Source organism: Monodon monoceros, unplaced genomic scaffold, assembly GCF_005190385.1.
Source record: "Monodon monoceros isolate NGI ecotype Baffin Bay Population unplaced genomic scaffold, NGI_Narwhal_1 Super_Scaffold_11, whole genome shotgun sequence".
NCBI classification, from domain to species: domain Eukaryota; kingdom Metazoa; phylum Chordata; class Mammalia; order Artiodactyla; family Monodontidae; genus Monodon; species Monodon monoceros.
Genome location: NW_021703767.1, coordinates 115,857,286 through 115,882,388, shown reverse-complemented (window position 1 = coordinate 115,882,388; position 25,103 = coordinate 115,857,286).

Below are 25,103 nucleotides of genomic sequence, written 5' to 3'. Positions count from 1 at the left end.
CTGAATTTTAAGAGGGCTATAAGGAGATTTAAGAAAGTGGTTTAGGGAAGATGACAACAGTAATTAAATAAATACAGAATGAGCTCTTTGGAGATAAGTTGGGAGTAATGGCAGTTTAGTCACAGAAGAGAAGGCTGTTTTAGGATGCTGCCCACTTTTTTTTTCACTTCTGCAGAAATTCCAATTGTAGATTTACATTTCAGTAACTGAAATCAACCAGATGTGGTGAACACTTCGTTGTTATACTTTTGCTTATATCCTAGGACTAAGTAGAAATGGACGTTATAAAACCTCTGATTTTTGAAGTCTGAAAGTGGAATAGGCATCTGCATTTTTTATGAGACCTATGAGTTATTTTTTTCCCCATTTATGTTCCCACTGCTTTATTGGTGCTAGTTTTCAACATAAATCACATCCCTATAGGAATTTACAGAGATAAATGTAAGACTCAATATTCTCTCCCAGAAACACTGATAGTTCCCCTCTGAACTCTTGCGGTTCTGGTTTATCCCACTCACATATCTCATGAAAGACTTTGGAATTTATCTGAGCACTGTCTCATCTCCTTTAAGAGATTTTAGACATCTTAGTGGAAGGGAAAAAGTTTTGTTTATCTTTGTGTCCTGCCCAACATTTGGCACAGTTTTTCATGTACAAACAATGCCCAGTAAATATTCTTATGAATAATTAGCGGATAAAAGGTATGTTTGCCCCTGGGCACAAGGTGACTCAGAAAACCTAACACTGTTATGAGAAATATGATTTAAGGAATGGTCTGAATGATAGGGAATCAGGATCACTTTCTCACACAGGAAGGACAGTATCATTTTATGAAAATCCTTTTTAGTGTGAAGGGAAAGTGGTATAAAAATCATCAAAAAAATGTAAAACAAGCTTCTCTAGAAAATTCCATTGCTTTTGTATATACAGTATTCACACATTATAGGATGTTATGATCAATTTTCTGCGATTTTCTTATTCTATACTTTCTAATGAGAATTTTTGATGTTTACCAAAATATTTTTTTAAGTGGTTAATTAGAAAAAAATGTTGAGTTATTATTCTCTAAAGAAAGAACATGGTGTACTTTGAAGCTGAGTTAAGGCATAAACACAAAGGAATAGTATAAGCTAGAGTCTGCCTCTTAGATTACCTAACATTGCTACCAAAAATAAAATGGATACATTAGCATTAGCTAGGAACATAGAGACAGAAATAGCTTTCAATAGACATTTACAGCAACACCTTTCCTTCTCATATCAAGGTTTTCTTTTTTCCCATCAATTATTGGGCTAATTCAAGAGAACTTTACTTTGATAGGGCTTTGATGATATTGCAGCATCTTGTAACAATATCATTCAGAAGTCTACGGTGGTTCACAGAACTCAGGGAAACACTTGTGTTTGCCTGCTTATTAAAGGATGCGATAAAAGATACGGACGAACAACCAGATGATGAGATACATAGACAAGGTCCAGGAGGGTCCTGAGTGTCAGAGCTTCTATTTCCATGGAATTAGAGTGCATTATCATTCTGGTGGGGATGTGTTCACCAACCTTGAAGCTCTCTGAATCCCATACTTTTGGGGTATTATAGAAGCTTTATCACAATACATGATCGATCATTAACTCCATTTTCAAATCTTCTCTGTTCTCAAAAGAATGGGGGCATAATTTTATCGTAATTTGCTTGTTTGATGTAAATTAGTCATAGTCTAGGTCAATTTTTGATGTCGTTCTTCATGCTCTTCTGTACACTAAACAGAGATTCCTTTTTTTTTTTTAAGAGTGAAAATTCATATCCTGGCGTCTCCCTCAGAGAGGAGGGGAGGGCATGAGTGTTGATTGTCATGTACATCTTTGTGGTCACTGCTGGGAGAGAGTTAAGGAGGTATGTGTCTGCAGCCTCCAGTCTTGGCACATCTGCGACCTTTTCTGCAAATGGATGGTGCAGGGATGGTGTGATTCTTGGGAGTCTTACTGGTCTTTTTTTTTTTTTTTTTTTGGTACACGGGCCTCTCACTGTTGTGGCCTCTCCCGTTGCGGAGCACAGGCTCTGGACGCACAGGCTCAGTGGCCATGGCTCACGGGCCCAGCCGCTCTGCGGCATGTGGGATCTTCCCGGACCGGGGCACGAACCCGTGTCCCCTGTATCGGCAGGCGGACTCTCAACCACTGTGCCACCAGGGAAACCCTACCCTGTGACTTTTATAAAATTATGGACGTGGGAGAGACTGAAACCTGAGATTGACCAGATTAGTTTCCAAAATTGATTGGTGAACTGTGAAAAATTTGTTGGGAGTTCTTAATACAAGTGACAAGGTAAATGGATTAACTACCAGGCATTAAATTTTGAGAGGAGTGATACATTTAATCTTTATATATCCATAATGTTAATATTTTTGCTTTGGGTATATTCATATGGAGACTGGATATATTAGCAAGATAGAGATAAAATTCTCTCTAAATCACAGCTTTAGTAATATAATTTCTAATAAAAAGCACCAATTGACATTAGGAAGGGGCAGAACCATTTTGGCAAGTAGTGATTGAGTCTCCACCAAAAAATATTTAATCAAATAGATTTCTTAGAAAGGCAAACCAGATACCATGATTTAAGGTGATTAAGAGAAAAGTCATACCCTGACTAGAGTAAACTTGCTTTTGGTTAATCTTGATAAACACAACAAAATACCGACTGACATACAAACAGGAGAGTTTTGAGAAGATTTAAAATTAACAAGAAGGACTATAAAAGAGCATTAAACTCAGTTTTTGATTCACTGGTTTTCAGTCAGGAGATAGCAGACACAAGCCACTCTATGTTGAGGTACATGTGTTTTCATGAGGGTTTTTTTTCTTTAATATAAGCAATCTGATATATATTTTTGGATGTGGGAGAAGTGAAGCATGTAACAATTGCAGCCTTTGTAACCTTTGTTTCTTTCTAATGGAAAGGACCAGATTGCATCCAATAAAAGCTTTCTTCCTAGCCAAAATTTGGTCAGATTTTGGTGAATAGGATTTTCCCAGACTGGAACTACTAGCACTCAAATTACAGTAAATTATTAGAATTTGATCCTATAAGACACATAAAACTACTTTACAGTGTTACATTTATTTCCATCATCTCTTTCTTTGCCAGCTTTAAAACATTTAAGTTTTCAAAGCATAAATAGTATTCTGTCTAGAAATAATTGGATGACCACATAGATGGGTCCTGTAGTTTTGGAACCATTATGACATGGCTGTGGAAGAAATCAATGTTTTACAGTATTATTCTGGGTAATGGGATTGATTCTCACTGAAACAACAAACCATCTTATTTACATAATATAATAGCACATTCATTACATAGAGGGAAGTAGTAGAAATGTAGATGGTGAACATTACAGACCTTGTCTTTTTCTTAAAGTACAAACTTTTCACTCTGAATCAGGAGAATTTCAGACCATTTAAACTACTTTTTCTAAAACCAAGGATAAATAAATAAATAATATCCATTAGATTTAAGGTTTCATGAAACTTGCAGTGATCTCCTTAAAAAGGTTAGGTTCTGTTTCTTTGCTTATTCATCCGTTTGCTTGTTGATGGGCATTTGACTTGTTCCCACTTCTGGGCTATTAATAATGAATAATGTTGCTATGAATAACAATTCTGGAAACTGACTAAAAATCATTGGATTGTTCACTTAAAATGGGTAAATGTAATCGTATGTAAATAATACCTCAATAAAGCTGATTTTTTAAAAGGCTAGTTTTAAATACAGCTAGATTATACAGCTCTAGTTGATTATTTGCAAGATGTCAAGAAGAGTTTCTTGTCCCAGTGTATCTTGCTCACCTACCTTTATCAATATCTGACATTTCACCATTAGAGACTTATTGTTTGGGTTATGAACTTAATCATACTTGACATGACATTGGGAAGGCTAACACGTGAAAGCTAATCACTTTGTTGTGGGAGGTACAATCAATGATATACAACTGAATTAAAAATATGTATTTGTCTTTCTATGTCTGGCTCACTTCACTTAGTATGATAGTCTCTAGGTCCATCCATGTTGGCACAAATACCATATGATGTAGCTTGTATGTGGAATCTTAAAAAAGGGTACAAATGAACTTATTTACAAAACAGAAATAGACTCACAGACACAGAAAACAAACTTATGGTTACCAAAGGGGAAAGAGGGAGAAGGACAAATTAGGAATTTGGGATTAAAATATACACATTACTCTATAGAAAACAGATAACCAACAAGGACCTACTGTATAGCACAGGGAATGATACTCAATATCTTGTAATAACCTATAATGGAAGAAAATGTAAAAAAAGACTATATATATATATATTTATATATATTTATAACTGAACCACTTTACTGTACACCTGAAACTCATACAACATTGTAAATCAACTCTATTTCAATAAAAAATTTTTTCAAAAGAAAAAAGTATAATTGGATAGAGTCCAAGGGATAACTTTGCAGGATGCTAGTTGGAGTAGAACATGAAAAGGGTGAAATAAAGGTCCAGAGCAGGGGAAATTCTCAGGAAGAGAAGCTGTAGATTGGGTACCACAGAGGAGGTCCCAGGGAAGCAGAGAGACACTGGAAGCCCTGGGGAGGGTGCATCCAGCTTGTGCATCCACCATTCCAAAATGGTGCTAAGAGGTTGCTCTCCTTCCTGAGCTTTGCCCTGCTTTATAATTTAGCTTAAATCTTTCCCCAGGTACTGAAATCACAGTGCTTACATCTATAAGTATTTACAAAAGAATACCGGAGTCTCACAGTGAAACAGTAGGCTCTGGCAGCCTACTGGTGATGATCAGATTCACAGACCCAAAGAGATGTAAACTATTAGAGCAGTATTGTGGAGAAAGCTAGCTTTTGGGTAATCTTAGAAAAAAGGAAACAGGATGTCATAATGAAAAGCAACATTTTAAGTTTTGTTACATTTGAATTCCTAAGAGTTACTGTTGATTGCAAACGGGGCAAATATTCCAGTAGTATAATTCTTTTGACTGTATAGTGAATTATGTCCCAAACAACAGTGTTTTTGATGACATTTGTTAATGTTGATTGTGGTAATTTTTTTAAGGTCAGAATTTCTGTTCAGGCCAATTTTTTACTGAAGTTGCTGTCTCACAGCCACCTGTTTTGTAATAGATTATTTTCACCCAGCACAAAGAAAGTCATCTCTAAATACTTAGCTATAAGCCTCAAGCTTTCTATTGTTCTATATTCAGTATGTCTGGGTTTTGATTAATAATTCTAAACCAAGCACGAGAGATAGTAGTAGACAGAGAATTACTCTTATACAAGTCTCTCTGTTATTATTTCATTGGAGCTTAATGAGGATGGGGCCAGTTGATGAGTTTTTCATGTAATGCATAACTGTCACTCCAGTCCCTGGACCCCCTCAGAGTTCCACAGATTTTACCAAAATGTTTTGTAGATTTCTAGTTTTTTAACTTAAAAATATGGAAGACTTGAATGAAATGGATAGGTCTCCTTCAGGAGTCAAAAAATATTCAATTTCATTGCTCAGCATGTAACATTTTTTCTTTGTATTTCAAATTATATTGTGAAAGTAAATCTCCATGTCTTTTTAATACAAAACTTAGTGTTGTACATTGAAAAAAATCATACAATACATCAGCTTTCTGTGATTATGCTTTCATTTTTAATAAATAACTTTTTCTAATGCTCTATTAGTAGCACATTTAAATTTTATTTCTTAAGGAAGGTAACATTTAAGATAATATTTCTTCCATGACTATGAGGAATGAGGAATCTATGCAGATACAGAGAACTTACATCACAGGTGTTTTGGCCTCTTGTACCTAAATACCTTCTTGCAAAGAATGCTGTCAGGATAACTCTAAAGGCTAAGTGTGACTTGCTGAAATATTTATCTGAGGCCTGATTGGAACCCTATTGGAAAATAGCATCATGCCAGGAAGAGGGCCTATAAAAACACTAATTTCCTTAGAGATGATTTCTAGTAATGCATTGATCACTGTATTGTATATAAGAAACAAGTGAAGAATTTTTTGCATTTGATGATGGATAATATCTTATAAATATGTCGAAGTCAATTTGTGGGATCTAGAACTTTTAATTAATCCAAACATATCTAGAATGTGCTTTCAAGTCCACATTACCATAATCTACCAATAGAAAGGCTATTAGACAAATATAACTCCTGCAGTTACAATTTTTTTAAATAAAAATGACTCTCGGTAGTTGCTAAAGGCAATTCAGGTGACAGTTCAAGAAAGTGAAAGGATAATGGAGTAGGTGTCATGTAAATAGTAGCACTAAAAGCTAGCATTATTGAGCCTTAGCTATGTGGTAGGACTGTTCTAAATATTTCACATGTTTTTTTTCACAGTTAATATTATAAAGGACTTGAGGTAGCTACAACTTTATAAAGGGTACCTGAGTTTTGCAGATGGGGCAATTAAGCAAGAATGTCATTAGAGAACACATAGTGTGGCAAATACTAGGATTGCCTGCCCAATATTTATATCTGCCACCAGAACCCCTATTGCAGTGATGTTCTCAGATGCATGTAATGGATCATTATTGGTCTAAATCTAGGGCCAGGAAACTTACTGTGAAGGATCAAATAGTAAATATTTTAGGCTTTGTGGGCCAGGAGTTTTATCTTGCAATTACTACTCAACTTTGCGATTGTAGCATGAAAGCACCTATATATAAAAAAGAATGTGTGTGGTTGTTCCAATAAAACTTTATTTATAAAAACAGACAGCAGGCAGCATTTGGCCCATGAGAATGGGATGTAGTTTGCTGACTCCTGGTCTGAACCAATCATGGCCATTCTGTTTCTCATTTTTCAGCCTCCGGTGCTGTGATTTTGTGATAAACTCAGATAAATGAAAGACAATATCTGCTGGGAGTGTGGTGAGACCTATACAACTGGCATTACCCCTCTCTCTTTCCTTCTTTTTTCTGATTTTAATGCTTTGCTGGAGCAAAAAGTTCCCATTTTATGACCATGAGGTAACAAGGCGGTATGTTAAAAATGGAAGAACAGATAGACAGGGAGTTTCCCTATGGCAAAGTTGAGGCTCTGGACCATTGCCTGCAGCTGCCTGTCTTTGGACTTACTGTTATACGAGAAAAAGTAATTATTTGTCTAAAACACTTCGGCTTTATTGTTAGTTGCAGAGGAAGGGAATTCTGACACATTTCTCCAGAAATTCGAATTTAAATGCAAAATCCTAGAGAGTTAAATTATTCAATGTTGTAATTTTTCAAAGAACAATGATATTTTTGCATTTTAAAATATGGTGATCTACATTCTGAGCACACGTGAACCTACAATTCCTAATTTTAGAGGTCATGAATTTATCCTTTGTACAGAGTACAAATTACTCTTTAACAGACCTCAACATTTTCTGAAAGTGCTTAAAGTCTCATTCTCATCCTTTGTCTCACTGGTGGTTCTCAAACTTTTGAGAGTATACAAAGTATTGAGAGCTTATTAAACGTTCAGGTACCTGAGTTCCATTGCAAAAGTTTCTGACATTGCAGGGTTGTACATAAGTCTGGGTTTTAAATAATTACTCCCAGTGATTGTGAAACAGGACCTTGAGAAACACTGCTCTAGGGTCTAGACTAATTTGAGTGGGTAAGAAGAGCCAGGGTGGCGGTAATTTTTATAGACAGATGTATTGACAAAAATCATGACTCTGAGACCTCTCTCTTAGTTCCCACCAACAACCAAACGTCTGTCTTAACACTAATAACTTTTAAATGGAGTTACTTTTTAGTTGACAGGCAATTTGATTCAGTGGGAAGCTTGATTCTTTTTGCCTTGGCTGTATAGCGTTGAGTGATGTCCAGTAGATTCAGTCACGAAACAGCCATGGACGCTTAGGTTGCAAACACATGGGCGTGTTTTTCTGGCTTTGGTTAGGAAGTCTGTGTGGATGGTATCCAGTACTTTGAGCACAGTAGGTACACAATAGATATGTTGATTAGATTGTAGTTTTTTATGGTAGAATTGGCTGAGATATAGGTTTCACCAACATTTGAACCTAAATTCTTTATGGTCATGTGCAGTCAATCATTCACCATGAACAGCACTCTCTGAGGTCCAGGCATACACTGTGGTGCTTAAGAACATAGCTTAGAGCCAGATTTTGGCTTTATCTCTGAGTGACCTTGGGTAAGTTAGTTAACCTCTCTGCAATTCAGTTTTCTCGTCTGCAATGAGAATGCTTCTAATTTTCCCAATTCGTGGGGTGGTTGTGAGGTTTAAATTAATTAATAGATGTAAAGCAGTCAGAACAGTGCATAATATGCCCTTAGTAATGTTAGTAAATACTATATTTATATATAAACACCTACATTGCATCCAGGTAGATTGTAGGCCAAACTTATAAATACCATGCTTATCCAAAGTTTGAGTGGGAAATGTATTATCTAGTTTGCCAAGTTTCTACCATTCTCTTTTAGTTGTCTCTGTACCTTTCACATATTTACACTGACTGCATTATCACCGAAGACTGAAGTTTATGACCTTTGCTCATGACTTATTGTTATAGTGTAATTAATTTAAAAAGTAGGGCTTCCCTGGTGGCGCAGTGGTTGAGAGTCCGCCTGCCGATGCATGGGACATGGGTTCGTGCCCTGGTCCGGGAAGATCCCACATGCCGCGGAGCGGCTGGGCCCGTGAGCCATGGCCACTGAGCCTGTGCATCCGGAGCCTGTGCTCCGCAACGGGAGAGGCCACAACAGTGAGAGGCCCGCGTACCGCAAAAAAAAAAAAAAAAAAAGGATAATGGAAAAATTGATTGACCTACATGCAGAAAGGGAGTTAATGAGTGTCAAAAATAAGTTGAAATATTCAAGATTCAGGATACAAGGAGCCCAACAAATGGGATACTGTAATGGCAAATTCTAATGACAAGCCTTTAGCAGATTAATTAGCTAAGTTCTGTCTGAATTTAAGGAGAGAAGTCATAGGGCCCCAATGACAACTCTGGTTCTAGCTTCTGGAGTCTTTTACATTTCAGCTCCAGTGTAACTTTTCAGCACCTCTCCCCTGCACACAGCAATTAGTTCAGTTTAACCTTGCAATTTTCTGTTTCTGCAACTGGCATCTTTGCTCAAGAACACTCTTTTTACAGTGCTCCAAGCTGTCTTCCCCAGGGACGCTGTTAGAAGGACTCTTTCTGTCCCCTAATATCTACAGCCTGGAGCTGCAGATTTTAAATGTTCCTTATTTCTTCCTACTAGGTGACTGTACAGTAGAGTGGAAAGAATATGGGCTTTCAAGACAGAGAAAAGAAAGTTAGAACTATGTCTCATGTTTGTTGGATGACCCGTGGGGCTTAGTAACCTCATCTATAATGAATGTAATATAACCCCCCTCCCATTCAGAGTTATAGTAATCATTGGAGATAATCTGTGGTCCTAGAAGGAGACGCTTCTCCCTGGTGACCCTAGTTTTGCTGCTGCTTCTCTGTCCCAGGTTAGCATGATGTTCAAGGCACATAAAGGCATGACTTGGCCATCGGATTCATGATACAAGATGCAGGAGCCTCCTAACTTTGAGTTACCCCAATACTTGTTTTATTCTTATGCCAGTGTTAGTTCAAGGTAGGAGGCTAACAGGCTGCATGACAATCTGTAGTTCTCAAAAAACACAATTCAAAGAGCTGCCTTAAACAAATGCCTGAAACGTGTCTCTGATTGATTCCGCTGCCGTCTCCCTCCCAGCAGATGTCCTGGCAGGGCAGGGAGTCTGGCCTGGACTACAAATGGCTTTCAACACACTCCTGTTTTATTGCCTCTTTGTCTGCATTGGGTAACCCCCAAATGAAGTTATCAGTAGGGAATAGGGGAAGTGAGAAGGTCAGGATAGGCAGGCTGCTGAGGGTTTGGCCTCTAAGTTCCAGGTAAGTGCTGTACTTCACATCTCAGCCTTATGTGTATATCATCAAGAATGGTGATTGGCATGTGATAAGTATACAATAGTTACTGGCAACTGTTGTGCCATTTTTATTTCTCAGTGAGAGTTACCATTATTCATTTCTTTATACCCTGTATGTAGCACAGTGCTTTGAATGTAGCAGGGCCTTACTGTATTTGTTGTATTTGTTAAGTAACACATAAAAATCTTGTAAGGGGTTGGGAATGAAAGAAGGCACTGGGCATATAGAGGGCAGAAGATACAGCTGTGGAGAAGAAAGGGTCAGAAAGGAGAACAAATGGATGGAAAGGCAAATGTCACTGAATTATAGTTTTGATGTGCAGAATGTACCTTGACCTTATGTGTTTGGACCCAAAGTTGAGAACAAAGGTGTGCTTTGCCTTGGTCACCATCAGTGCTATCCTTTATTCAGGTCATTTAACCATTGGATAGAAGTATTTATTGAATGTCTGCCATTTGTCAGGCCCGGTGCTAGGTTCTGGATGTATAACATGAACAAAAACAAACAAGATTCTTACCTTTGTGGGGCCTACAATTTCCTGGGAGAGTTAGATATTAATGAAATAATCACATGAATAAATATAAAATTATTATTTGTTTAAATGCTAGAAGGAATTTCATGTTACACTATAAGAGTGGAAAATCAGAGGATGTAACATCATGTAGGATCAAGAATGGCTTCCTTATAGAAATGATACTTGGAGTGAGATGTAAAGAATGAATAGGTGTTAAGCTAGCAAATGGAGATTGGAATAAGGTACAGAAGCACACATTCAGTTGAGGGAACATCATCTTCCAAAGACTTTCTGAGGGAGCATGACACAATTGAGAAATGTGATATAAAATCCATGTGGCTGGACCACTAAGAGGAAGTGAGAGATTAGTCTGGCGTGGGGATTCTTTGGGGCCTTGTAGACCCAGATTTATTTTGAGATCAGAAGGGAATACTTACTAGGTATTTTAAATATGTTATGAAATGATATGATTAGCATTTTAAAAATCACTCTGGCTGCAGTAGAGAACAGATTGGAAGATCTGTTGGCTAGATCAGTTAGGTTATGGGTTGTAGTTCAGGAGAGAGGTGAAGGCACCTTTTTGGAAAGAGGAGTGAATGAATTTAGGGGATCTCAAGATGTAAAATTGAGAGGAATTGATGGTGGATAGGATATGGCTGGGAGAAAGGAAAATGTCATAGATGACGTGTGACTGGACAGATGGTGATGCTATCCACCGAGGAAGGCAGTGCTGGAAAAGAATCAAGTTTGGAAAAGATCATGAGTAAATCAGAGAGTCAGTTGGTTTTACTGGAAAGCTATATAGTGTTGGCTTCTAAAATTAACTCCCTATCATACATGGATTTTTTTTTTTCTAGAGATAACTTAAGAACCATTTCTTCAATGCCCCCCAAAAGTCCCCAGATCTATGTGTGCTACCTTTAAGTAATGTTCTATCTCTACACCTTAAGCAAGAGTAACAATTAAAAAGTGTGTGCAATTATGGACACCAGGTATATTCTTTACCAGTAAGGAAAAAATTGCTGAAAAATAGGAAAATAACCCTATCATCTCGGCATATTGTTTTTATTTTTTCATGTCTTTTTAATTTTGTGTCCCTATTAATCTTTTTCTATAGTCATAATCAAAGTGTGTAGTCCATTTTGAGTGGCGTGGAATAATAGAAAAAAATACTTCAGTGAGACATGGACCGAAAATTCCTGCTTTGTTCTTTTCTAGCTACATGATCTTTAGCAAAAGTTTTATTTCTCTAAACCTAAGCTTTTCCATCTGGAAAATGGGGTGGAGGAAAGGGTTATCATCCTCTCCATTCATCATTGAAGTAATGATTAAATAAAGTAATATTTGTGTAAAATATTTAGTGTTTGGAACACAGTTGGTGCTTAATAAATGTTAGACGTTCTTTCCGTATTTCTTGTAGCCTGCCTTTTCCACACAGCATTACATTGTAAATGTTGAAAGATCAGTATAATGTTTATAATTATACTTCTGTTTTCTTCAAAACATTTCAATGAGTTTGTGTTGCTTAATTTTCTTTAACCCCTTTCCTACTGTTGGATACTATTTTTCCAGTTTTTGTCAATTATAGATAATATTGCATCTATGCATGTATTTTGAATTATTTCTTAATAAACATTCAATATTTTGATTACATTAGGTCAAAATTATGATGATTTGTACATTATTTGGATGCAAGTTTCTTGTATTGGTCTATAGAGTCATAAAAGTATGAATGCACCACATCAAACTTTTGCACTAGTATAACATGCTTCATGGGACTGGGGGAACAGCCCTATGTTGGGAACACTACTATCACAGTGAAGAACAGAGGCTCTGAACTCAGTCTATGAGTGGAAAATCTCAATTCCTGCATTTATGTATGACTTTGCACAATTACCTAACATCTACAAATGTCCATTTTTTATCTCTAAAAATGGGGAGAATAATAGTGCCTTCCTTTAGGGTTTCTGTGATAAATAAATCACAATAAATACAGTGTCTAATATATAGTAAACATTGTAAATATTAGTTTTTAAGTTACTGTGTATTACAATAGCTAGTTTATAGGTTAAGCTGCTATAACAAATAGACTGTCTTAATGTGTTAGAAATACCTGACTTAATAGGATAGAAGTTTGTTTCCTTATATAACAGTCTGGAGATAGAAAGATGCTTAGAATAGGTTGGTGGCTTTGCTCTGTGGAATTATCTGGGACTCAGGTTCCTTCTATATTATTATTATATCTGCTATTCCGTGAGGTGTTACCCTCATCTGCATGGTCGGAGCTGGCCAGTACGATATACCAGTACCTTGGAAAAGGAATAGAAGAATGGGGTAAGAGCGGAGGATTATCAGTTTCCTTTTTAAGACTGGGACTCAGAAGTTGGATACAATACTTATGTTCATATTCCAGAATATATCTTACTTTATTAAACCTAATATGTCACCAATTGGAAGACAAACCATTATTATATATGTCAATTAAATGATGACAGTGATTTATCATTCCCTATATGTTTTTATTTTAAACTTACAGAAAGAGCTCTTTTATATCTATTTACTCATAGTTTTTAAAATATCATATATCATTTTTGTGTATTCATAAACAGAAAAATAAAAGTGCAATAAATTGATTAAGGTATTCTTAAAACTTCTTTACATTTGAATGTAGACTACTGAATCACTTTTCGGTTACGAATTGTTGATGTCCGTATTAATCTGTACAATACTGTTCTCTGTGCCATCAATTTCATTTGCGATATGGCCTTTCTTGAGTGTGCTCCACTGTTGTCCCCAGGATTACACTTCAAATCACTGACACTCATTCTGTAATGTGTATACATTCTTATTTGATGAAGCTCATGAACTGATTTTTCTCAGTGAGAATGCCTCAGTTGAAGAGGATGAATTTTTTTAATAGCAAGGCTTTCAAACATGCTTTTAAGCATTTGACTTCTCTGTTTTGTAACAGTATCTCAGATTGAACTCATAGCTTTCCAGTTACTTTTAAGTTTCCCAAAGTTTGACTCAGTCGAGTCTAAAGTAAAATTTAGATCTCAAATTCATCTCAAGATTTACTCTGTCCCACAACCAGAATAGCTCTTGGCTTGAGGGAGGTGCACCTGTGAGGGAGACATAACCTATTCTACTCTGCTTTCCTTTCTGGGCTCCCTTTCTCTCCCTGGTGTGCAGTCATGAGGAGGTGGAATAGAGAAGAAGCAAAGACCTTTTTACTTAGCTGCCCTCTGTTGGTTTTGGAGACCTGCAGGATACTTATGGATGGCTTTACTTGGATGTCATGCAACTGTCCCCCTACTGCACAAGTTTCTAAACTTGAAAGATTGCTCTGGTGTGAACATTTCCTTCACTGCCCCCTTCAGCTCCTTCTCAAGGCAGTGCACCTGTAGTCTTTATCACCCAAGGTTTCCTCATCTAGAAGGTGCCATGTCCAGGAGTGGCAAAATGGCCTAAATCCAGCTGTCTTCTATGGTCCACTTGACCTGCAGGCAACTCACACAGCCTTGCCGTGTCAAACAGTGGGAGTACAAACTGCTCTGCTGCATCTCTCCAATTCTTTTTTTCCTTTCTTTAAACAGGTACCCAGGGCAGCCACAGTAGTCTACCTTATAAACCAAAATTCAAATGGGAGGTGAGCTGTCAGATTTCCCCTGAGAGTTTTTAAAAGGTTCTCTTAGAATCCTTCTCATCTGGCTCTAGGTGAAAGAAGGGAAGATGAGATGCATCCCTGAAATGATCCTCCTTGATTCCTCTCATTTCATTATTATTATTATCATTTTTGCTCTGGTATGGTGATGGTAGGGGTAGCCAGGCACGTCTGCCTTCTCTTGGTAAGTTCTGTGGGAATGTACTGGGTGGTACTCTTTAGTTTGTGAGGCTACTTAGACCCCATTGTTCTTTTAGCATTGGAACTTTAGTGGCATTCTATGAAAACAGGAAAGATATGGGTTCCTTCTGGGGTTACAGAATGTAGATAAAAAAGTTTTGTGATTCCTGTTATTAAAATAGCCAAATCAGTTACTGAAATATGTAAATAACTGTTCTAGTTCATATAGGACTTAATCTGTAGTAGTGATTTGTTGCTATGCTATCACCATCTATATGTGCTCCAAATACGTAACAACTGATCATTAGCCTTTTAAGTCAGGCTTATTCAGATATAACCTACATGCAGTAAAATTCTCCCCGTTTAGATGTTTCAATGCTTTTTAGCACACATATACATACAGATATATCTATATATCTATATGTATCTATAACTATACTTTTGTAACCACCACCATCACATTTGAGTTATAGAACATCTCCATCATCCAGAGAAATCCCTTCACGCTCCTCTGTACTCAACCCCCTTGCTTGACCTCCAGTCCCTCATCTGATTTCCATCCCTATACTTTTTCTTTTGCTAGAATGCCATATAAATGGAATTATACAGTATATGGCCTCTTTGCTTCTGGCTTATTTCACTTAGCATTAGTATTCTGGAATTCTTCCATGTTGTTGCAGATATAAGTGATTTGTTCCTTTTTATTGCTGAGTAGTGTTCCATTATATGAATATTCCACAGTTTGTGTGAACATTCACCAATTGATGAATATTTGACACGGCTCCAATTTTTAGATATTATAAATAAAGCTGCTATCAGATTTACATATAGGTATTTCTGTGGATTTATACTTTTGTTTTTTTTGGAAAATGAATTATTTTATTTAGGAATGAGATTAATAGGTTACTTATTAATTGTATGTTTATCTTTCTAATAAACTACCACACTGTTTTCTTTTTTTCTTTCTTTTGTGATACGCTGGCCTCTCACTGTCATGGTCTCTCCCATTGTGGAGCACAGGCCCCGGACGCGCAGGCTTAGCGGCCATGGCTCACGGGCCAAGCCGCTCCGCGGCATGTGGGATCCTCCCGGACCAGGGCACGAACCTGTGTCCCCTGCATCGGCAGGCGGACTCTCAACCACTGCGCCACCAGGGGAGCCCTTTTTAAAATAAATAAATAAATGTATTTATTTATTTATGGCTCTGTTAGGTCTTCGTTGCTGTGCGCAGGCTTTCTCTAGTTGTGATGAGCAGGGGCTACTTTTCGTCGCTGTGCGCAGGCTTCTCACTGTCGTGGCTTCTCTTGTTGCGGAGCACGGGCTATAGGCGCACAGGATTCAGTATTTGTGGCACTTGGGCTCCATAGTTGTGGCTTGTGGGCTCTAGAGCGCAGGCTCACTAGTTGTGGCGCACGGGCTTAGTTGCTCTGCGGCATGTGGGATCTTCCCAGACTGGGGCACGAACCCGTGTCCCCTGCATCGGCAGGCGGACTCTCAACCACTGCGCCACCAGGGAAGCCCTGCTACACTGTTTTCTTAAGAGCTGTACCATTTTGCATTCCCACCAGCAAGGAATTAGAGTTCAAGTTGCTCCTCATCCTCATGAGTACTTGGCATTGTCAGGTTACCAGGTGTTTTTGTTTATTTTTTTAAATTTCAGTCATTCTAGTAGGTGTGTAGTGGTATCTTATTATAGTTTTAATTTGCTTTCCCCTAATAACCAGTAGTATTGACATTTTTAGTCTACTTATTACCCATCCATATAACTTGTTTGGTGAAGTGTCTTTTGCCTATTTTGGGAAGGAGAAAAGGAAGTTGTTTGTTTTCTTATTATTAAGTTTCGGGAGTTCTTTACATCTGAACGCACACAGCTGTGTTCTGCCCTCCCCAATTTGTGACTCATTCGATAGTGTCTATATTGTTATTTCATTAGTAAATGATTAACAAAGAGAGGAATAATTGACTCGGTACCTTAAACTTTAAATAGAAGACCAGCATTAGAAGCAGGAGATCCATAAAATATTACCACTCTTCTTCTCAAAGACAGTTTTAGAGACCTAGATAATAAAAACAATATGGCAATTCTTATTTTACCTGGTGGTACAATTGATATTCATTTGAGTCTTACTTGTTGGCCGTGTAGGGACTTGATTCTTTGGGACTGATTTGTGTGATGCTGATAGGAAACCTCTGATCAAACGACCTTATACAACTAACCCATTAAAGGATTAACTCTTGCCATCTATTCTCTTGTAGAAATCAAGGAGTCCTGCAAGAATAAAACACAAGATACAGCAAGTTGAAATTTTGTGGGTATATGATGTGTAGACCAACAGCATACAACTTAGCTCAGGGTTTCCTTCCTTACATATACATTACATAATCTTGTATTATAAAAATTCTCTTTCTACGTTCTTAAAAACAAAACAATGACAACAGCAAGCTCTGTATTGGTATTTTCATCAGTAGTTTGGCAAAGGAAATAAAACAAGTGAGTAAATTTCTTATTTGTTGGTGCTCTGTTGCCTTTGAGCTTAAAATGAGGTTTAGTGATTCATTTTAGCTTTCTAATTTTTTATTTCCTGAAGCATTGAACGAAGGCAATGGGAATTTAATTGCAGCATGAGAGATTTAAGTTAAAGAGAAGAGAGGCTGGGAGAAAAAGCATATATCTAGTATTGATCACTTACTCTGTACTAACACTGTGCTAAATGTTTTTTTATATCTTACTTTGTATAAGTCAATGATAGTTGACTTTGAAAATAATACTAAAAAGGCAAATTAGGTCATCCTCTTATTTAGAAATCATTTATTGAGCATCACGTTTGTGTACAAAACATATACCAGAAGATAAAGAGGAGGTAAAAAGATTTGCAAATATACATCTTTTCTCTGGTTATAGGTTAAATCACCTTGGATCATCCTCTTTGAAAGAGAATGAGTAGGTGATTAGATTATATCCCAAGTCACTTGTAATTCTATCAGTATAATTCAGTATGTCTTATTCTACTACAAAGAGAGGAATCAATAAGTAACCACAATGCGGTGCTTTTAAATGTGTCGCTTTCAAGTACACTCTTGTAAAAGGAACACTTCACAACACTGTGTCTTCAGGAATGATCTTATCTGGGTCTTTTATCCAGCACTCATAAAGCATTTGTTGACTTGATTTCTTTATATCTATCTAAAATATTGCTAGCTGGAACTGTAGGATTTAACAAGATGCATCTCCTGGTCTCAAGGAGTCCACAGTCTAAAGAAAAGCAGAAAGGCAAACACCATTTACAATACAATTTGACAACTCTTTTATTTTTGTTTTTTTTGCGGCACGCGGGCCTCTCACTGCTGTGGCCTCTCCCGCCGCAGAGCATAGGCTCCGGATGCGCAGGCCCAGCGGCCATGGCTCACGGGCCCAGCCGCTGCGCGGCACGTGGGATCCTCCCGGACCGGGGCACGAACCCGCGTCCCCTGCATCAGCAGGCGGACTCGCAACCACTGCGCCACCAGGGAAGCCCTGACAACTGTTAAATAAGAGCATTGTAAGCAAGAAGACAGAGACTCTAACTCCACCTGAAGAGTCAGGGAAGGTCTTGCTTCAAAGAAGAAGGGAATCAGCTGAATTGAGAAATTCACCAGGTGAATCACCAGGTGAATGTGTGGAAGCACAGCCAAGAAAGAGCAAGCAACATGCGTAAATACAAGAAAATGCTGCCTTGTTCCATTGGCTAGAGACACAGCTTGGGTTCGAAGGATTAGCTGGAAATAAGGCTGGGAGAGGAAGATGGGAGACAGGTACTGAGGGGCTTGGCTTTACTAGTCTTTAGATTAGAGCTTCTCAAACTTCAGTGTGCACACATTTCACTTTGGAAATTTTATTAATATTGCAGATTTTTATTCAGTGGTTCTGGAATGGGGCCTGAAATTTGGCCTTTCTGAGAGACTCCCAGCCATCTGCTGGCCCCCAGACCTCAATTTGGGTAGTAAGGAGTTGGGTAGGTGTTAAAGATTCTGAAACAGTGTGGAGGATCAATTAGATTTGTACTTTAGAAAGACAGCTCTGGACATAGGGTGGAATGCAAATATATTGGAGGGTTGTCATTGAGATGCTTTTTTTCCCAATGAAAACTTATTAATTAGTACCTGTATGGACAAATTTAGTATAGAGGACAGCTGGAAATAAGTTTCACCGAAGACCAACTATTTCAAAAAAGATTTTCTAATCACTGATATATCATGTTTGAAACAATAAGAATATTGTTTCTATATTTTTGCCATCTTAAATGATACAGTTAAGCATAGACACAAAATTAATCTCTTACTTACCCTACTTTGACTTTCTTTCTTCCTCTCACTTTTCCTTTTAATAGTTGACCAAGCAACCTCAAAGTAGTATCATGATGAATATTTGTTGAAAAAAGTTAACCAGCTCCTAGTCTCAGGAGGCACACAATCAGAAGGGAAAAATGTTATTTTTATAAGGCTATAATAAATATAATACTACAAATACTACAGTAATATCAAGCCCATTGCAGTTATCACATCTTAGAAACGAGCATTCTCAAGAACAGCTTATCAACTGCGAAACATGTAATGATTATAAATCACAAGCACATTACCTAGAAAAGAATAAAACATAAAACTCTTTGGAAGGATGTATATGGTTAGGAGTTCTATAATTTTGGTTGTCTATTCACATTTGATTATCTCAGTGGTATTTATCCCTCTGGAAGGGAAGAAAAATTCTCAAGACACCAGTTAGGTCCATGGTTCTGAATAGCTGGCTGAATGTTAGAATCATCTGGGGAACTTTCAAAAAATACCAATTCCCAAAGCTCCATCCCCAGAGATTCTGATTTAATTAGCTTGGAATGGAGTCACAGCACTGATATTTTTTAAATGCTTCATGTTGAAGTATAATACATACATTGAGAAGAGTGCATATAAGTATATAGTTTGATAAATTTTCATGAACTGAAAACACCCATTATTCAACACACAAGTCATAAACAGGATATTACAAGTCCTCATCATAGCAGCCAAGACTGAGAACCACTGATCTGGCTGATGACCATTCAAATCTGTGAGATTTCAAAGAAAGGAGACATCTTTTCAGGATGGATGGGGGAGGATAGAGAGAAAACTTTTGTTCATTGCATGGAGGATGTGACATCTGAGACTAGGCTTGAAAGATGGCGGAATCTGGAGATACAGGTTTTGGGGAAATGTATAGATGTGTGAATGAAGGAAGGCTGACAGGAAATCAATGTGATGTTTAGGGAACAAGGAATGGTTCAATTTGGTTGTATAGGAGAATGCTTGAGGTGAAGTGGAGTTAAAAATAGGGTGGAAAGTTGACTATAAACAGGGCTAAGTTAGTATGGTAAAGAACATCACACATGACATAGCATTAAATTATTTCACTTATGGAACAAAGGTAAACTGCATGGTAGCCTATTTATGATTTTAGGCTTTTGTATTTGTAAGTCTGTATTTAACAATACAAGAAAAAACTATAATTAACATAAAGTATACATATGGTCTGGCACATTCACTTGATAATATTTTATATGGTTTTAAATATTCATTCATTTACTCATTCTGAATAATTTACATGAAGCAATTTTCAAAAAAATTAAAAAGCTATTAATTTTAACTTTCTTTTTTAGAAAAAGAGCCTCCAATCCTTATAATTTGTGCAATATTTTTAGATCTTCCAGTAGCACAAGAAGGGAATGAAAATCATTATTGTAAGCAAAGATAATCTTTTATTTCAGGTGTATATATGTACTCTGAATATAAAATTCATCATAATATAAATAATTATCCCTGTCACTTAAAAATGATAATTATCTCATTTACATATCTATGACTTTTAAAATGTATCATACTACTTCAATAAATTACATTCTGGATCATATCAGTATCTCTTCAAGAAAATGAAGTTAAATCTTTGTAGTAACCAGCAGCTTAATTTTCATTAGGCTAGCTATTTGATAATTAGTCATGCACCATAAATCAAATCGCCAAGTCTTCTTCTGGTTTCTTAATTGAAAATTATTGTTTCTTGGCTCTCTGGTTGAAAGTGCAGCAAGTGTGAGTGTGATCGATGTGGAATCCGGCACAAACAGTTTGAGACAGTCAGAACTTGATAGATCATTGCCCCGGAGGGGCTTGCAATGGTGGGTAGGCAGAAATCTCCAAATTAAAGATTTACTTTTAAAATTGCAAGTGCCAAGAAAGCTCTGGTATATCCCATCCATCTCTACATTTTGGTCACTTTACTTTTTCCTTTTTTTCCATTTAAAAAAAATATCAGTTAGAATCTACCCATTTGCACCAGTGACTGTGGAGATAATATAAGATTATTGGAAAATCTAACTTCCTGTTTGGGATTAAAAAGATGAAAATATTCCTCATTAATGTCATAAACAAATATTGAATTTGTTGGTATTTTAAAGTAATTTGAAAACATTGACTAAAAACACTCTACTCATCTGACAGCTAATCGGAGAGAACAGATGGCTACCCAAGTATTGCCCCCAGTCATGAAATCATTTCAAATATGATACTGTTGAAGCTAAATAAAAGACTTTGCAAGTAATAAGGAAAATATTGCTTCATTGAATGGCTGCAGCTTGTTGCCATTTTTCTTCTGACAATCTAGGAGGATTTGCAGGAAACTTTGGTCATGTTTGCAGTTCTTTAGTTAAGAACAGCCACGGGGTGTTCCAGCATTCATTTCTTGTTTCCTAGTGGCCTGGCAGCCAGGACCTGATGAGGCCCACAGCGGGGAGCACTGTGAAATGCACCATAAATTTCAATGTGTGAAGTCAAAAGAGCTAAAAAAAAATCTGGGCACAAGAACCAGAGTTAGAGTTTGAAAATTACCTGGGCAAATGCGCCCTGAAATAAATACAGCATTTTACCAGTTCCATGTATAAAGCGAAGTTGGGGGGGGTGTTAAAGAGGGGTGCCTTGCCAATAGTGCATGAAGACTAACGTTGATATTATTTACTCCCACATAATCACACCATTGTTATATGTTTTAGTTACATCGGCCCTTCTAGATGGCACATTGAAATAATTTTGGTTGGTTTTGTGAAAGGAATTTAAATAAAGCTTTTTGATAAATTACAGTTCAGGCTAAAATAAGACTGAGCTAGAAAACCTGTGGAGATATGATACCTAGCCATGAATTATATTTTAGAACTCAAGGAATCTTACCACCCTTCAAAGAAAATCCAAAAATAATGACATACATATATTTTACTATCTTTAAGACTTTGAACAAGTTGTTAAATCTCTTTAGACAAAAGGTATCTTATCTATAAAATAAGGAAATTGTGGTCATTGAACTCCAATACTTTTTCCTATTCTAACATTTTGTGATTTTGTGGAAAATTGGTATATGAGGCTAAATTCCTCATTCTTGATTATATTGGATTTTGCCTGGAGGAATAATTAGAATCCACACTCATTTGCATAAGGTGTCTGTGTTTGTGTATGTAGTTAAGGTATGTGCAGATAGATTCACAAAGTAGCTGTATGAAGGCCTGATTCTATCAGTAGGTATGTTTCGTTTTACCAAGAGTGTGTTAAAAATTCTTGATAATTGCCAACATTTCAAAATCCAGAAATGTCACTTAGAAATCTGATTTCTGACTTTTTCTATACAACAGAAAATAAAGAAAAACATCTTTTTGCAAGAATATAATCACCTAGAACTGAATAGCAGTTTCTCTACAGATTACAATCTCTCCAATTCTAGTTTTCTTGTCTATGCAGAGGCTGGGTGTCAGTTACCATTTATCAGTGTTGTTGCCATGTTATACACTTGGGTCCACGTGGTCTCTTCACTTATTTATATTATGTATTGTGGTGGCCATGGCCAGGCCATGTGCAATGAAACCTCCAGTAGGCTTGGTGATAATACAGGATATATTATGCAAAATGTAAGTTAAGCACATTATTTTTTCCCCCCTAGAAATAAGGGAAGTGCTGACATGCTTCTCTTCCAGCCACTCAAAAAAAAAAAAAAAAAGTGAGCCTGAGGTTCTAGAATTCGCTAATCTGCCTGGTTCCTCACCCTATGAGTACTGTCAAACCTGTTGAAATTTAGACAAAACTTTGAGGATCCAGGAAGGCAACAGGAGCTGTGTCTACTGAATTATACCTTTAATCTGATGAGTATCCTTTACATTCCTTGTTTGCTGAATCAATAGTAAACTGACATTAAAACAACTTCAATGGAGTTTGAGTCATGGTTCATGCCAGTCTTTGAACCTATACCAGTCATTGTAGACTGGTCCAACTCACCTTGTTGGCCAGTGTGTTCTAGGTACTATCTGGATTTTCTTTGGTTGTTGTGTTAGAGAGGTTAATAATTTTCTCTAGATTTTCATGCTTCTTTCTAAAAGAACCTTTCCAACTCTAGTAGTCTGAGAAGAGGCCATTCCCATGTACCAACTAAATCTCTCATGAGCACTGATCATAAAAGCTGACTTGACCGGGCCAATCAGATTCATTCTTCCAAGTAATGGGATTGAGAAATGGAGACTGCACCACTTAGTTGGGGGAACTAAACTAGGTGATCCTCTGGATCCAAGGCTGATACTACCATCCTGGGAGGATATTGATGTGGCTATGAGAAAGCAGAGGAAGAGTCACAGGGGAAGGCAGAGATAAGTCACAATGTGGCTCAGTGGAGCTATAATGTCTTTCTAGCAACTGTGTTCTGGGAGATTTCCTGTGATAAATTTCTTGGTGACTCACTCTTAAATATGAATGAAGAGCTAAGACTTTCCAGCATTTGAGCAAAGACTTAATTACAGTAATACAAAGGTCAAAACAAATCAAAAATGAGCTATAGAAAACTCCTAGAAGAAAGCATAGGCAAAATACTCTTTGACATAAATTGTAGCAATACTTTTTAAGATCTATTTCATAAAGCAAAGGAAATAAAAGCAAAAATAAACAAATGGGACCTAATTAGACTTAAAAGCTTTTGCACAGCAAAGGAAACCTTCGACAAAAGGAAAAGACAGCCTACTGAATGGGAGAAAATATTTGCTAACGATATAACCGTTATGTTTTGCATTTGAGCAGTTCAATTCAATAGCCACTAGCCACATGTGAATACTGTGCACTTGCAATGTGTCTGGTGGAAAACTGAGGAAGTGAATTTTTAATTTTAATTCTTTTAAATGTAAATAGCTAGCTCAGAACCTAGAGAAGTAGACAGTGGAGGTGCAGGAGGAGAAAGGTGGGAACTGAAGGAGTAAAGTTTTGAGTCAGTGCAAAAAATAGTACCTAAACCGGTGTGGAACAATGGCACTAGGAGAGAAAAAAATATATTTTCTATTGTTAGAGGAGGAAAAAGGAAAAGATGGAGTCACATGGAGTAAGTTAGTAGATGAGTGGGAAAATGAGGGCGTTGTCATAACAATGAAGCATGAAGCAAAGATAAGAGGGAGGGAAGGAGGAACAGATGGATGTTTCAGGAGGGGCTATGTGGCTGATCGTATTTCTTATACATAAAGAGTCTATGAAAAAATACATAAAAATTATCTGACTATAGAGGGGGAAACTGGATGGATGGAAAGAGGGATAAGAAGAAGAATTGTCACTTTATTTTCATTCTTTATTTTGCATTTTGAGCCCATGTAAATGTATTACTCATTCAAAAATTAAAGTTTAAAATACTAGATAAGAAGAGTTAGAAATGAATTTATCAGATAATAATAAATAGGGAAATGCTGAGGACTCTGTAGACATTTCAGCTTTATAAGACACATGTTTTGTTTCTGTTTCTCTTTTTTAAAAAATGTGTATTTTCCAGTGCATATTATCATGGATAATACTGATTCCATCTGCACAAAAATAACAAAAAGTTTTAGATAACAAGATATTTTGATGTAGTAATGCAGTTAAATAGATTTTATTTAATAAATCTGTAGATTTATTATACATCTGTCATATATGCGTATTTATATAAATCCATAGATTTATGGCTGTGTGGTCCTTGACGGGCACTGATGGGGGTGAGGATAGGATAGTGATTGTGGGTGGATCTAGTAACATTAAACTGTTAAGTAGGTTATAGTTCTTTAGAAACTAGTTTGGACACAACAACTGGGCCCTACTGACAACTAAACATAGAATGGATATTCCATGGTATGTTTTGTATAAGTAGACATTGCCCAAGCCCCAAGTTTTTGGATAATGATAATGTGCTGTCAGAGAACTTTATGCCATTAAAAAAAAATCATTCGGCTAAACTCTTAAAAGCAGGTTTTCTTCCAGTTTCCTGTTTCCTTGAAAAATTTTGTTTTCCTGTCACCTGAACCATCGTTCTTTGACTCATGTTTGCTAACACTTGGGACTCTATGTTTTATAGCAAAATAGCCCTGGTGGGCTCCCTGAAACGAACTAGGAACTGGGATCTCATAGCAAGATGACAAAAATGGAAAAGGGGAAAATGAATCCTGCTTAAGTTTGTACCTATTTTGCCCCCATTTTCAACAGAATGAGGCCTATGGGTATCACTTTGCCTTCTCATAGAGACTTAATCCATCAACCACCTTTTCTTCTTGCCTTCCAACTTTCTTGGAACTAAAATACACTGGCAGCCTGTTCATATCAGTGTCAAATGCAAGGCTCTATAACAAAAGATATATCTTAAATGCAAGAAAAATATAGAAAATCAAATGCCTTTGTGATCTCAGCTCTATATTTATGTGTGGGATCTATGTATATTATATCAAAGAGGCTATTA